The following is a 12123-nucleotide window of genomic DNA, read 5'->3' as shown; positions in this document are numbered from 1 at the left end:
CTTAATTATGTGTCCTACCTAAGGCACTGGGCATCGGGCAGATGGCCAGTATATACAGGATTTCTCAAACTGTTTGTAGTGGGGAGGACCAGATTGTTTCATTTGTTTGTCTATAACAAATTGATGCTTTTATAAAATACAAAATCATGTGCTTGGATATTGCAGCAATAAAAAATTGCTGTAAGAATTTTTTAAATGCTTACTCTTAATTTCTGTACTACCTTTGTTGCAGAAAAAAACAGCTCATGGACCACATTGGTCTACAGACCGCATTTTGCTCAGAAGCATAGAGAAAACTGGGGAAGAATGTTTCCTCCTGTCCTGGGTTTCGGTGTATGAAAAACTTGCCTAGCATTTTGAAACTTCTATTTGTGGAACTTTTGCTAGCTTTGACTTCTTTTACAAATGACATTCTTTTTCAAGCCCAGGGGAGTCTCTTTGCCCCCTAAACTCTCAGCTTTGAAGAATTACACAGGACAGTAATTAATAACAGGCACTGATTTTTGTATATCTGTTATAAGGAGAAAACTGTGCTAGATTCTGGGATTATAGTAGTATGTAAGTTAGAGATGGCTCTGCCTTTGTAGAATTTAAGCGAATGATGCTAAGAGAGAAAATACATGTAGCTTGATTGGTATGCCAGTGTATGTGCATGCCTGTGAATATGTAGTGAACTTCTCACGTTCCAGTGAGGGTTGAGGGTATTTCCATTTTACATAAGTGGTAGAGTTTGGATTTCAACCCAATCTTAGTGACTTTAAACCTCACACATTTCCCATGGAATAGTTTCATTTGGGGGTGGGTGGGTGGGTGTAGGGTTGATTATCTTTATGTGGCCATATGCACAGTCTAGAGACTATATGTACAGTCATACCTGGTATGCCTTCCTTCATCAGGTTGGAGGGGAACATCTGTAGGTCCCTTCTTCCACCTCTCTGGAAATATTTTCATTTAAAAGAAAAAGGAGTTTTATACATGTTTAATGAGAACAGAAGAAGAGTAGAATTTTACCTAATGTTGTAGAGTTAGAGTGAAATTTTCCTTGGTGTGGGGAGAGGAGTTCCTGGGGAGGCTGGGCATCTGCCATGCTTTTTTGACCTGACAAGTGAGCTGGCTTTCCCACTCCTGTAAGGGTCCCCTTTCTGAGCTTTGACTTCTTTTACAAAGAACTGCAACAGGCTTGCCCACAGGCACAGCCGTTTGTTGGGAGACCTGACTCCTTTCTCCAAACTGCCCCTGGCTTGCCGCCTCAAATCTTTGCTCAAATAGCACCCTTTCAGTAAGGCATGACCTGACCACCTGTTCAAAATATAAGCCCTCTGGATTGTCCATCCTCCTCACCCTACTGTTTTTCTCTCCCATATCTCTTACCACTTCTAAGATGCCACTTAATTTACTTATTTATTATGTTGGTTAAATACTGTCTTCTCTCTTCAGTGAATATCAGCTTTACTCTTCCAAGGATGGGGGGTTTTCTCCTATAATTGGTTAATGGATGTTGCATAAAGGATTGCCTTTGACATGCAACTCAGTGTTTCTACTCTTCTCAGGCTGCCCTTGGCTTTATCAAAAGATCTTGGTCACATGATTAAACCTTTTGTTTTAGTATAAATGAAATGGTTTTCTCTGTTACAGTAGGAGGTCTTTTTTTTTTAACGTCTTTATTGGAGTATAATTGCTTTACAATGGTGTGTTAGTTTCTGCTTTATAACAAAGTGCATCAGTTATACATATACATATGTTCCCATATCTCTTCCCTTTTTCATCTCCCTCCCTCCCACCCTCCCTATCCCACCCCTCTAGGTGGTCACAAATCACCGAGCTGATCTCCCTGTGCTATGCGGCTGCTTCCCACTAGCTATCTGTTTTACGTTTGGTAATGTATATATGTCCAATCCCCCTACTGGGCATGTACCCTGAGAAAACCATAATTCAAAAAGAGTCATGTACCACAGTGTTCCCTGCAACTCTATTTACAATAGCCCGGAGGTCTTTTTATCCTCTTCTGTTACTCTTCTGTTTCTCCTCGTCTTTATTCCTATGACAAATATACAGTGGATGCCAAAAGTAGTCCTAGGTATTGGGGCTATGGGAGTGAAGAAGATCGGTGAGGTTTCTGTATCATGGAGCTTATGTTCTACTTGGAGGAGACCAATAAAAATTAACAAATAGTGGAATAAACTAATCGTGCGTCATACTGGCAGTGAGGGCAGAGAATCAGCGTTAGATTGACTGTCATGAAGGTCATCTCTGAGCAGGGGATCCTTGAGCTTAGCTTTTCCTACTTCCTGTCGGTGCTTCCTGTGTTCTCTCTCTTAGCCACATCTGTGATCCATCTGTAGCTTTCTGGAGGAATGACCCTTTTGGAGAAACCAAGCTAACGGTAGTTGGGCAGTAGTAACCACATACTTTTGAAAATCAGAGATGGGTAATTCTTCACCACTCCTATTACTGCCACACTGAAAACACAATTTACAAGCAGTGGTTGGGAATAAAGTGGATGAGGTCTTCATGTTTATCTTAAAATGAACTTATTTTTAGAAACACTGCCAACAGTACCTCTTCTGATGTAAATTAAAATTTTCTTTGTCTTAATTTCTTCAGTGATGGAACATAAAACTGTGTTAGAGTAGAGAGCTAGAGGATACGGTGGATACTTGTAGAATACTTTAAACCTTCATTCATTCGTGTACATAAATATGCACACACAATTGTCAGTATCCGACACAGGTATTCTTTGGAGTTATTGTAAAAGATGCTAGCATCATAGCCGCAAGGAAGTTTGGATTTAATTGGTTATATTAAGTAAAGCTTGAGTTGTATGAATTTGCATTCTCAAATTCTTATTAAACTTCATTTTGGGGCTTCCCTGGTGGCACAGTGGTTAGGAATCCGCCTGCCAAAGCAGGGGACACGGGTTTGAGTCCTGGTCTGGGAAGATCCCACATGCTGCAGAGCAGCGAAACCCGTGCACCACAACTACAGAACCTGCGCTCTAGAGCCTGCTAGCGACAATTACTGAGCCCACGTGCTACAACTGCTGAAGCCCGTGCTCTGCAACAAGAGGAGCCACCGCTATGAGAAGCCTGCACACCGCAATGAAGAGGAGCCCCTGCTCGCTGCAACTAGAGAAAGCCCGTGTGCAGCAATGAAGACCCAACGCAGCCAAAAAAATAATAAAATAAATATATAAAAAATAAATTGTTAAAAAAAATTCCTTTTGTAGCAGAATACTTTTTAGGGTTTTATAATGAAATAAATTCTTTAAAAAAAGTTATTTGTACTTCTCTTTGGAGACCTGGCCACTTCCATTCTTCGGCTGTAGGCTTTGCATTCCTTTGGACCACACAAGCTTCTAAAACCTTGGCATCCAGGTCTTTGGACTATAAAATTTCGTTTGAAAACAATTAATGGAAAACAGGATTTGAAAAAGTCAGCTGTTTAAAATTATTTTGAAACATTGTATTTCAGTGTTATTAAATTATAATGGTTTAATGTTTTAAAAATCATACTGGGAATCTTTCAAAATAGATAATTCAATTAAAGGTATAATTTTTGTTGATTTCAGACTTTAACATTTGATTTTCCTGATAAAACTTTTCATTTTATGATTACAGTGTATTTAATTCTGAAGATTTACATAAGGAGTATACTTTTATGCATTTAACTCACTCTTAGATCCATAGGAAAAGGAAATTTCCATATTCTTATAAAGAGAGTATGCTGTGATGATGTAGGCAGCAGATTTGAAAATAATTAAAATTTGTCTTTTCAAAAATAATCTAGGTATCTGAAACTTTTTTCCTCATGAGTTTAGGTTAATCCCATGATGAAAAATGAAACTTTAAAGTCTTTTATAATAAAGAAAATGGCTGAGATTATGGTTACTTCACAAAGTTGAATGAAAAATGACATGGAGTGATGAATACTTAGTTGATACATGAACTAGCAAATGAAGTTTATGCTTTGATGCTTAAATATTTTTCTTTCTGCTTGAAAAGAATGAGTAATATTATCAAAACTTGGATTATGAGATAAAATTGAAAATTTCCCTTGGAATTGTGGTGCTCTAATATTGAGACTAATTTGTTGAGAATTGTGTATCACAAGCCAACTACCTTCCTTGTGGCATGACCTTTGTATATCAAAATCTGTTGATGCTCAAGTTCCACCTGTTAAATGGTGTGATACAGTTGGTCCTTCCATGTTTGCAAGTTCCCAATCAGACTGCAATATAAAATTCTCAGGGTTTTTTTTTTTCCCCCCTCTACCAGAATAATTCTTTTACTTTGGGGATGGAGGACCTTTTTCTGAAATTTGTTTATACATCAGTGAAATTTTAGTTTACACAGCAAGACACTAAAATAACTGATGCATTGAGATATTAAAGGTGTTAGGCTCATGGACTTCCTGCTTGGAGATGCACAATCACTGTGGAATTATGCTGAGCTACTGAAAACATTCTTCTGATACAGCAGAAATGTCTTCATTCAAGAAGTTTCTCTAGGTGTAGATTCAAAGACCTAAGGACCTTTGAATTTCTAGAAGCTGTTGGTTTGAGAGATGGAAGGGGTCTTCAGGATCACACAATACCCATTTGTTATCCTACAGCATCCTTGAGATAGGGCTGTCTAGCCTTTGCTTGACTCCTTATGGGAATGGAGAGCTCACTATTTCATTCTCCTCTGCCAGGAATTTTAATAAGAATTTGAGAACACAAATTCATACAACTCAAGCTTTACTTGATACAACCAATTAAATCCAGAATTTCTTGCTGCTATGATGTTGATGTCTTTTACAGTAACTCCAAAGACTGTCTTTGACAGATACTATCAATTGTGTGTGCATCTTTATATGAATGAATGAAGAAGGTTTAAAGCATTCTACAAGTAACCGTCATAACCTCTAGCTCTTTCCTCTAGCACTCTGCTCTCGGATAGCTCTTCTTAGAAGCTCTTTCTTATGCTACGTCTCTTTTGTTTATGTAATTTTTGGGAGCAGTACAGAACAATTCAAATCTTTCTTGTGTGTAACAGCCTTTGGGTTTGATGAGAGTCTTATACAGTCATTTAAACTTTCACAGATTCACCTGTAAAAGCTCAACCAAGGAAAAAGAGGGGGATAAGTTGAGTCATGTATCAATAGCTAATGTAACTTGTATGAGCAATGAGCACATATCCCAGAGGAAGCATGAAATGAGAGACTCTGCTACCACCTCTGTTGTTTCAGTTCACATGTGCTTACGGTAGTGAGTCTATCTCTGGCCTGAGTGTGATTCTAAATACTTAAGATAAGCATTTCCACAGAACATGATCTCCAACATAATCCAGATACTTTGGTGCTTAACTGAAAAGATGATAATATGCTCTAGTCCTGGATGAAAAATTAGTAGTGTTAGACTTACTGAAAAGGGATAGGGAGGTATCATATTGGAGACTAACCTGGAAGATTTTCAAACGTAATTTTAACCATAAGAGATTTTTGCCTTATTGAGTGTCAAGAGCTCAGTGCCTTGTAAACTGTGGTCCTACTATGTTTGAAATTGTGAAATTTTTCCCTTTGTTTAAACAAACCTAAATTATGTGTTATGATGAGGGAGCTGCCCTACTTCCATCCCCATATGCGTGCTCTCCAGCTTGTTAATAATTATCTCAATAAATTTTGAAGAAATGATTCTAAATGCGGGGTGACCACGTTAGCATAGGATGAGGTTATTATCTGTTCTGGACACAGTACCTCTATCACAGCCTGAGATAATGGGTAACATTTCTCACTGACTTATCACACTGTCAGCTCATTGAAGCCCATGGTCCACTAAGCCACCTCTGTAGGTCTTAGAGGTTTTGAGTTACTGGTGGTCACTGAGATGCCTGTTCTGTTGGTGGGGTAATCTGGCTTCTCCAGCTGTGGGGACTCCTACATTTCTTTTATTTGCCATAGGATTTGTTCTTTTACTTCTAAGGAAACTTGTTCTAAACAGCTTTTTAGTGATCTGCATTTGTTTATCTGTAGAGGTGTGTGTGAAGGGAACCACTGGGTATTTCAGTTTGAAAAAAGAAATCAGCTTTTGAAGCAAAAGGTTTCATTTTTATGTAAAGTTTTAGAAGTATAACACAAATACAGAAAAGTGTACAAATAAGTGTAGCCAGCATACACATCAAGAAATAGAATATTGCTCCAGAAGCCCCTTTGTGTATCTTTCACTCACTGCCCTCCTCTTCAGGGGTAACCAGTCTCCTGACTTTGAACACTGTGAATTAGTACAGCCTGTTTTTGAGCTTATTATACATGGAATTATATAGCATGTAATTTTTTGGTATTAGTCTCTTTTTGATCAATGCTGTGTTGTGAGATTCACCCATATTGTGTAAAATTGTAGTTTGTTTATTCTTGTTGATGTTTAGTATTCCATTGCATGGACGTGGTATTTGTCCATTCTACTGGTGATGAATATTTGCGTTATTTCCAGATTTTTAAGTATGAGGAGTAATCCTGCTATGAATGTTCTACTACATGTCTTTTGGTAATTCTATATACTCATTTCTTCTGGATACATACCTGGGAGTGGAATTACAAAGCTATGTGGATGTTTATGTTCAGCTCTATGCAGTGTTCTGTTGTTCAGATACTGCCAGTATTTTCCAAAATAACTGTATAAATTTATATTTATATCATCAGGGTCTGAGAATTGAGTGTCCCAAATCCTCACAATCCTAACCCTAACCTTATCAATTTGGGCAGGATCAAAATCTTCACACTTCTGAGTCTTTCAATCCATGAAACATTTCTTTAATTTTTCCTAATATTTTGTGTTTTAGCATAAGACGCTTTACACGTTTTTGTTAGACTTAATCCTAAATATTTGATATTTTTGATGCTATTATAATTGTTACCCTTAAAAAGTTTTGTTTTTCTTGCCTTGTTTAGTTAAAGGTTCACCTTGTTTGCTAAGAAGGTATCGTGAATTGGTGGTAAATATTCTCACCTGCTTGTGTTACATTCATTGTGGTGATCATATAATTTTTATCCTTATTCTCCCCTATTAATTTGGTGAATAACCTTGGTTGATTTTTGGTTTTAAACCACTCTTGCATTACTGGAATAAATCCCAGTTGGTTATGATGTATTATCCTTTATAAACATCACTGAATTTGATTTACAAATGTTTTATTTAAGAGTTTTGGACATGTATCCATAGGCAAATTTTTATAATTTTCTTGTAATGACCTTGTAAGGTGTTGGTTATCAATGTTATGCTGTCCTCATAAAATGAGATGGGAAAAGTTTCTTTTTTCTAGTTTTCAGAAGTATTTTATAGGATCGACACTATTTCTTCCTTAAACATTAGGAAGATTTTATCTGTGAAGTAATATGAGCCTGGTATTTTCTTTACGGGAAACTTTTAAGATAGTGGATTCATTTTTTAAATTGTTTTTAATTTATATTTAGTTTTTTCTTGAAGTAGATTTACAATATTGTGTTAGTTTCAGGTATACAGCAATGTGATTCAATTATACATATATACGTTTTTCAGATTCTTTTCCATTATAGGTTACTACAAGATACTCAATATAGTTTGCTGTACAGTAAATCCTTGTTTATCTATTTTATATATAATGGTGTGTATCTGTTGATCCCATAATCCTGTTTTATGTCTCTCCTCCCACTTTCCCCTTTGGTAATCATAAGTTTATTTTCTATGACTGTGAGTCTATTTCTGTTCTGTAAATAAGTTCATTTGTATTATTTTTTAGATTCCACATGTAAGTGATATCATATATATTCGTCTTTCTCTGGTTTACTTCACTTAGTATGATAATCTCTAGGGTTATCCATTGTTGCTGCATATGCAATATTTCATTCTTTTTTATGGCTGAGTAGTATTCCATTGTATACATATACCACATCTTTTTTGTCCATTCATCTGTCAGTGGACAATTAGGTTGCTTCCATGTCTTGGCTATTGTAAATAGTGATGCTATGAACATTGGGGTACATGTATCTTTTTGAATTAGTGTTCATCTTTTCCAGATATATGCCCAGGAGTGGGATTGCTGGATCATATGGTAGCTCTGTTTTTAGATTTTTAAGGAACCTCTGTACTGTTCTCCATGTATATTTTCTCTTTTTATTGTCAGTTTTGGCAAGTTGTATTTTTCAAATAATTCGTTTATTTTATATAAGTTGTCAGTTTTAGAGGTCTAAAAGTTTTTACAGTATTGTCTTACTATCTGTGAGATCTATGATGGTATTGTTTATCTTCTTCCTTCTTAATACAGGAAATTTATGTTTTCTCTTTTTTCTTTATCAGTATTGCTAGGTATTTATCAATTTTATCAAGGCATTTATAGAACCAACTTTGATTTATATTTGTCTTATATTTATTAACTCATTGATTATTTTGCTCTTTATTTCCTTCCTTCTGTCTTTGCTGTTCTTTTTTAGCTTCTTGACTTTAGCTTTTCTGTTTTACTAATATGTGCAGTAAAGGCTATAACTGTTCCATTGGGTACTGCTTTAGCTGCATCCCACATTTTTTGTTATTTTAATTATTTTTAAGTTATAAACTATTTTCTAACTGCATTTATTTTTTATCTATGTATTATTCATACATTTTTGTCTTAATTTCCAAACAGCCAGGCATTTTCAAGGTCTCTCTCTGTAATTGATTCCACTGTGATCAGAGATCATATTCTGAATGATTCCAGACTTCTGAAATTTGGTATATATTCCATGTGTACTTGTAAAAAATGTGTTTTCTAGTCTTTTGTGGTATAGTGTTTTGTATATATGTGATATAAATAAATGAGGTTACTTTGTTAATTGTGCTGTTCAGATGATTTATATTTTACTGACTTATTTCCTATCAAAAGTCTCCCACTGTGATTGTGAATTTGTGTATTTTTTAAATATCTGTCCATTTTTTCAGTATATGTATTGAAGTTATGTTGTGTACGTGCAGATTTAGAATTGTTTACTTCCAGTTGGATTGATCCTTATATCATTAAGAAATGTCCCTCTTTACCTTTAGTAATATTTCTTAAAGTCTCCTTTATCTGATGTTAGCATGGCAATGTCAAGTTTCTGTTTGTAGGATCATAGATTTTTAAAACTGGAAATGAATTTACAGATTGATTGGCTCACCTTCACTTTATATATAAATTGAAGTTTATAATTCTGTTGTTGAATTCACCAGGTATTATTACTTGCAGCCCAGCATAAAAACCCTTGGTCCCATTCTAGTTCTCCTGGATTCTTTGGAAACATACTTGATTAAAGTGGCATCAGCTCATATTCCTCTCCTAATCTTTTCTCAAGTTTGTGCTTGATCTATCTCAGTAAGGTGGAGGTCTGTTCTGAAGTCAGGAACAGCTCATAATAATCGCTGTAGTCAGTAGTCAGTACTACTCTTTCTGGCTTAATTCTTTCCTTTCAGGTGTCAGTACTGCTCTGCTAGGTTTTGCTCGGGCATCATTTTTGGGAACTCTTCTTCCCTACACTGTCTGTGCTTGGTTATTCAGAGATTCCTGCTCTCTGCCTGTCCCAATAGTCTCCAGGCCTGCTCTGACTGCTCTGTTTCCTGGGTGCACTCTGGGGCATCTGGTTCTCTTTTGGTCTTGGGTAGAAGGGAGAGTAACCCCAGAGGATTATGATAGAAATAGTTAAAATGTGCATGCACATAAAAACTTCATAATTCTCTATCCAACCTGACACCTCAAGCTCCTTTTCTACTACTTTTTTCCCACTGCTTCCCAAACCTTTGATTTCATGATTATGAGCAGTTATGCTCTGAAGCTTCTCTCACTTGTGAAACACTGGACACACTAACACAAAGGCTTTGGGGCCTTCCATTATTGCCCTTTTGTGTCCTGTACACTTTGACCTCCGTGTGGTGCCCTATGCAGAGGGCCATAGAGCCTCCAGTTTCACTAATGATGAAGCCACAGAGGCCCAGAGTAATGATGATTTGCATGGATCCATATACTTAGTAGATAAAAATGGATCTGATCCCCTTCTTGGGTAATTGTGCTTTTTGTTAAGTTCTTTAATCTAAAAGATTTTCTATGTTTAAAAAATACACCTTGGCTCTGCTGTCTAGTAAGCATTTGACCTTCGGTAAGTCAGTTCACCTACTCATGCCTTGTTTTCCTCATCTGTAAAATGGATTGATAACTATTTGATGAGGCTGTTGGAAGATAAACGAGTTAACCATATAAAACATGCAGTACCTATTGCACCTGGCCTGTAGTAGGCACTAAAACAAATGATCTGCTATAATGATGAAAATGGTGAAATCTCATTTTATGGATACATCCCACCAAATTCATGAAGTTAAATTCTACAAGGAAAATTCTAATTTTCTATTAACTTCCATTTTATAATTATTCTTGTGTTCCAGTGGGTAAGATTTTTCTTGTGAAAACATGAAGCCATCAAAAACCTAGTTACATTATTGAGCACTGTAAACACAGCCCACTCATAAACACAGCGCTTCTCCACCTTTTGGCTTTTCCTTCACAGCACTCTCCTCCTCACTTTGGGACCTTGCTGCCACGCAGGCTATTTTTCTCTTGGACCAGAGGCATTTTGCTGAGAAACCCTCTCTTGATCATTGACATAATCTCAGTGCTTGGTAGTCGCAACATTGTAGTATCTGGCTTTCCAGTCTACTACTCCTCTACGTATTGCAGATGGAAATGTACTGTTCTTTGAAACTTTGGGTACTATACATTTTCTAGGGTATGGGGTCAAACTTTATGTCATCTGCCCACAGTGAAAGATATTCGTTGCTGTTAATATCAATACGTGTTTGGAACAATTTCTACATTGATCATTAAAAGTACCCTGTAACTGTCTTCTTTCCATAGTGCATACCTTTTTTTTTTTCCATTTTCCAATTCATCCTTGTAGACACTGACACTTTTTAGTTTTCAAATTCCAGTAGGGTTTAAGTTAACTGCATAACTTAAAAAATGGATAAGATACTATCAGAAGTAGAGGAAACATAATGTATATTATGTTATTTTTCAATACTTAAATGATCTAGGAGTGTAAGTAGTATGATTTATTGCATAGCACACACACTTTAGATATTTTCAAAATAATTTAAAAGTTATGCATATTATAGATATTTGTACAATATAAAGGTAGATTAAATGTCACTATTATGAAAAATAGAGTAAACTTTTCCAAGTGATTAATTGGGTGAACCAAGACATATATGTGAACATCTTTTCGTGTTTGATCAGTTTTATTCATGGTGGTTATAAAACCAAGTAAATGAAATGCAAAATGTTGACTGTGATGTAATGGTTGAAATTTTTACATGCATAAAAGAGTCAGGGTAAATTTATGCTCTTATGATGGCTTTTTGGCTGCTAATATTGTGTATACTTTCTTAAAGTGATCTATAGCACCATGGCCAAAATGCCATGGGGACGAAATCACAGTTGGTACATACTGTGTTGATTTACCTTTCTTGATGTGTGAAATATTAACTCTGAGACTGCTTTCATACAGCTTGTTAGTTTTTGTTCAGCGTTAGACACGTGATTGTCATTGGCCTACTCTTTCCTTTGATAAAGCCATTTTATACATTCCAGTGTAGAACAGAGTTAAAATTGCAAAGAGTCTTTTTATGTTCTGGCACCATGTAGCTCACTTAAAATTTTTTTCAGATTGAATCTGAATATACGATTCCAAAATGTATCAGATTACTTTTTCACTTCATTATAAGTTTGTAAAACTTAAGTTCTGTACTCTTTTTTTTTTTTTTTGCGGTACGCGGGCCTCTCACTGTTGTGGCCTCTCCCGTTGCGGAGCACAGGCTCCAGATGCGCAGGCCTAGCGGCCATGGCTCACGGGCCCAGCCGCTCCGTGGCATGTGGGATCCTCCTGGACCGGGGCACGAACCTGTGTCCCCTGCATCGGCAGGCGGACTCTCAACCACTGTGCCACCAGGGAAGCCCCAGTTCTGTACCCTTTTGAATCAAAACTGGAGATAAATATCTTAGTTTCAACTCCTGTGCCTGATTTTCCAGGTCTTAGATCCTACAGGTGTGTGTACGGGAGGAATGCTATGTGACTTAATAGCCCATCTTGCTGCCACTTGTCTGCTGTTCC

General features: G+C 36.5%; 1 protein-coding gene across 2 annotated transcripts in view; it reads left to right on the top strand.

The window, feature by feature from the left end:
* PARD3B (par-3 family cell polarity regulator beta) overlaps positions 1 to 12123 on the top strand; it is a 1069130-nt gene that overhangs the window by 117976 nt on the left and 939031 nt on the right. The gene's annotated exons all lie outside the window — the stretch shown is intronic.

Source organism: Mesoplodon mirus, assembly GCF_964341445.2.
Source record: "Mesoplodon mirus genome assembly, chromosome: 8".
Taxonomy (NCBI): domain Eukaryota; kingdom Metazoa; phylum Chordata; class Mammalia; order Artiodactyla; family Ziphiidae; genus Mesoplodon; species Mesoplodon mirus.
This window is presented reverse-complemented; position numbering and strand designations above follow the sequence as displayed.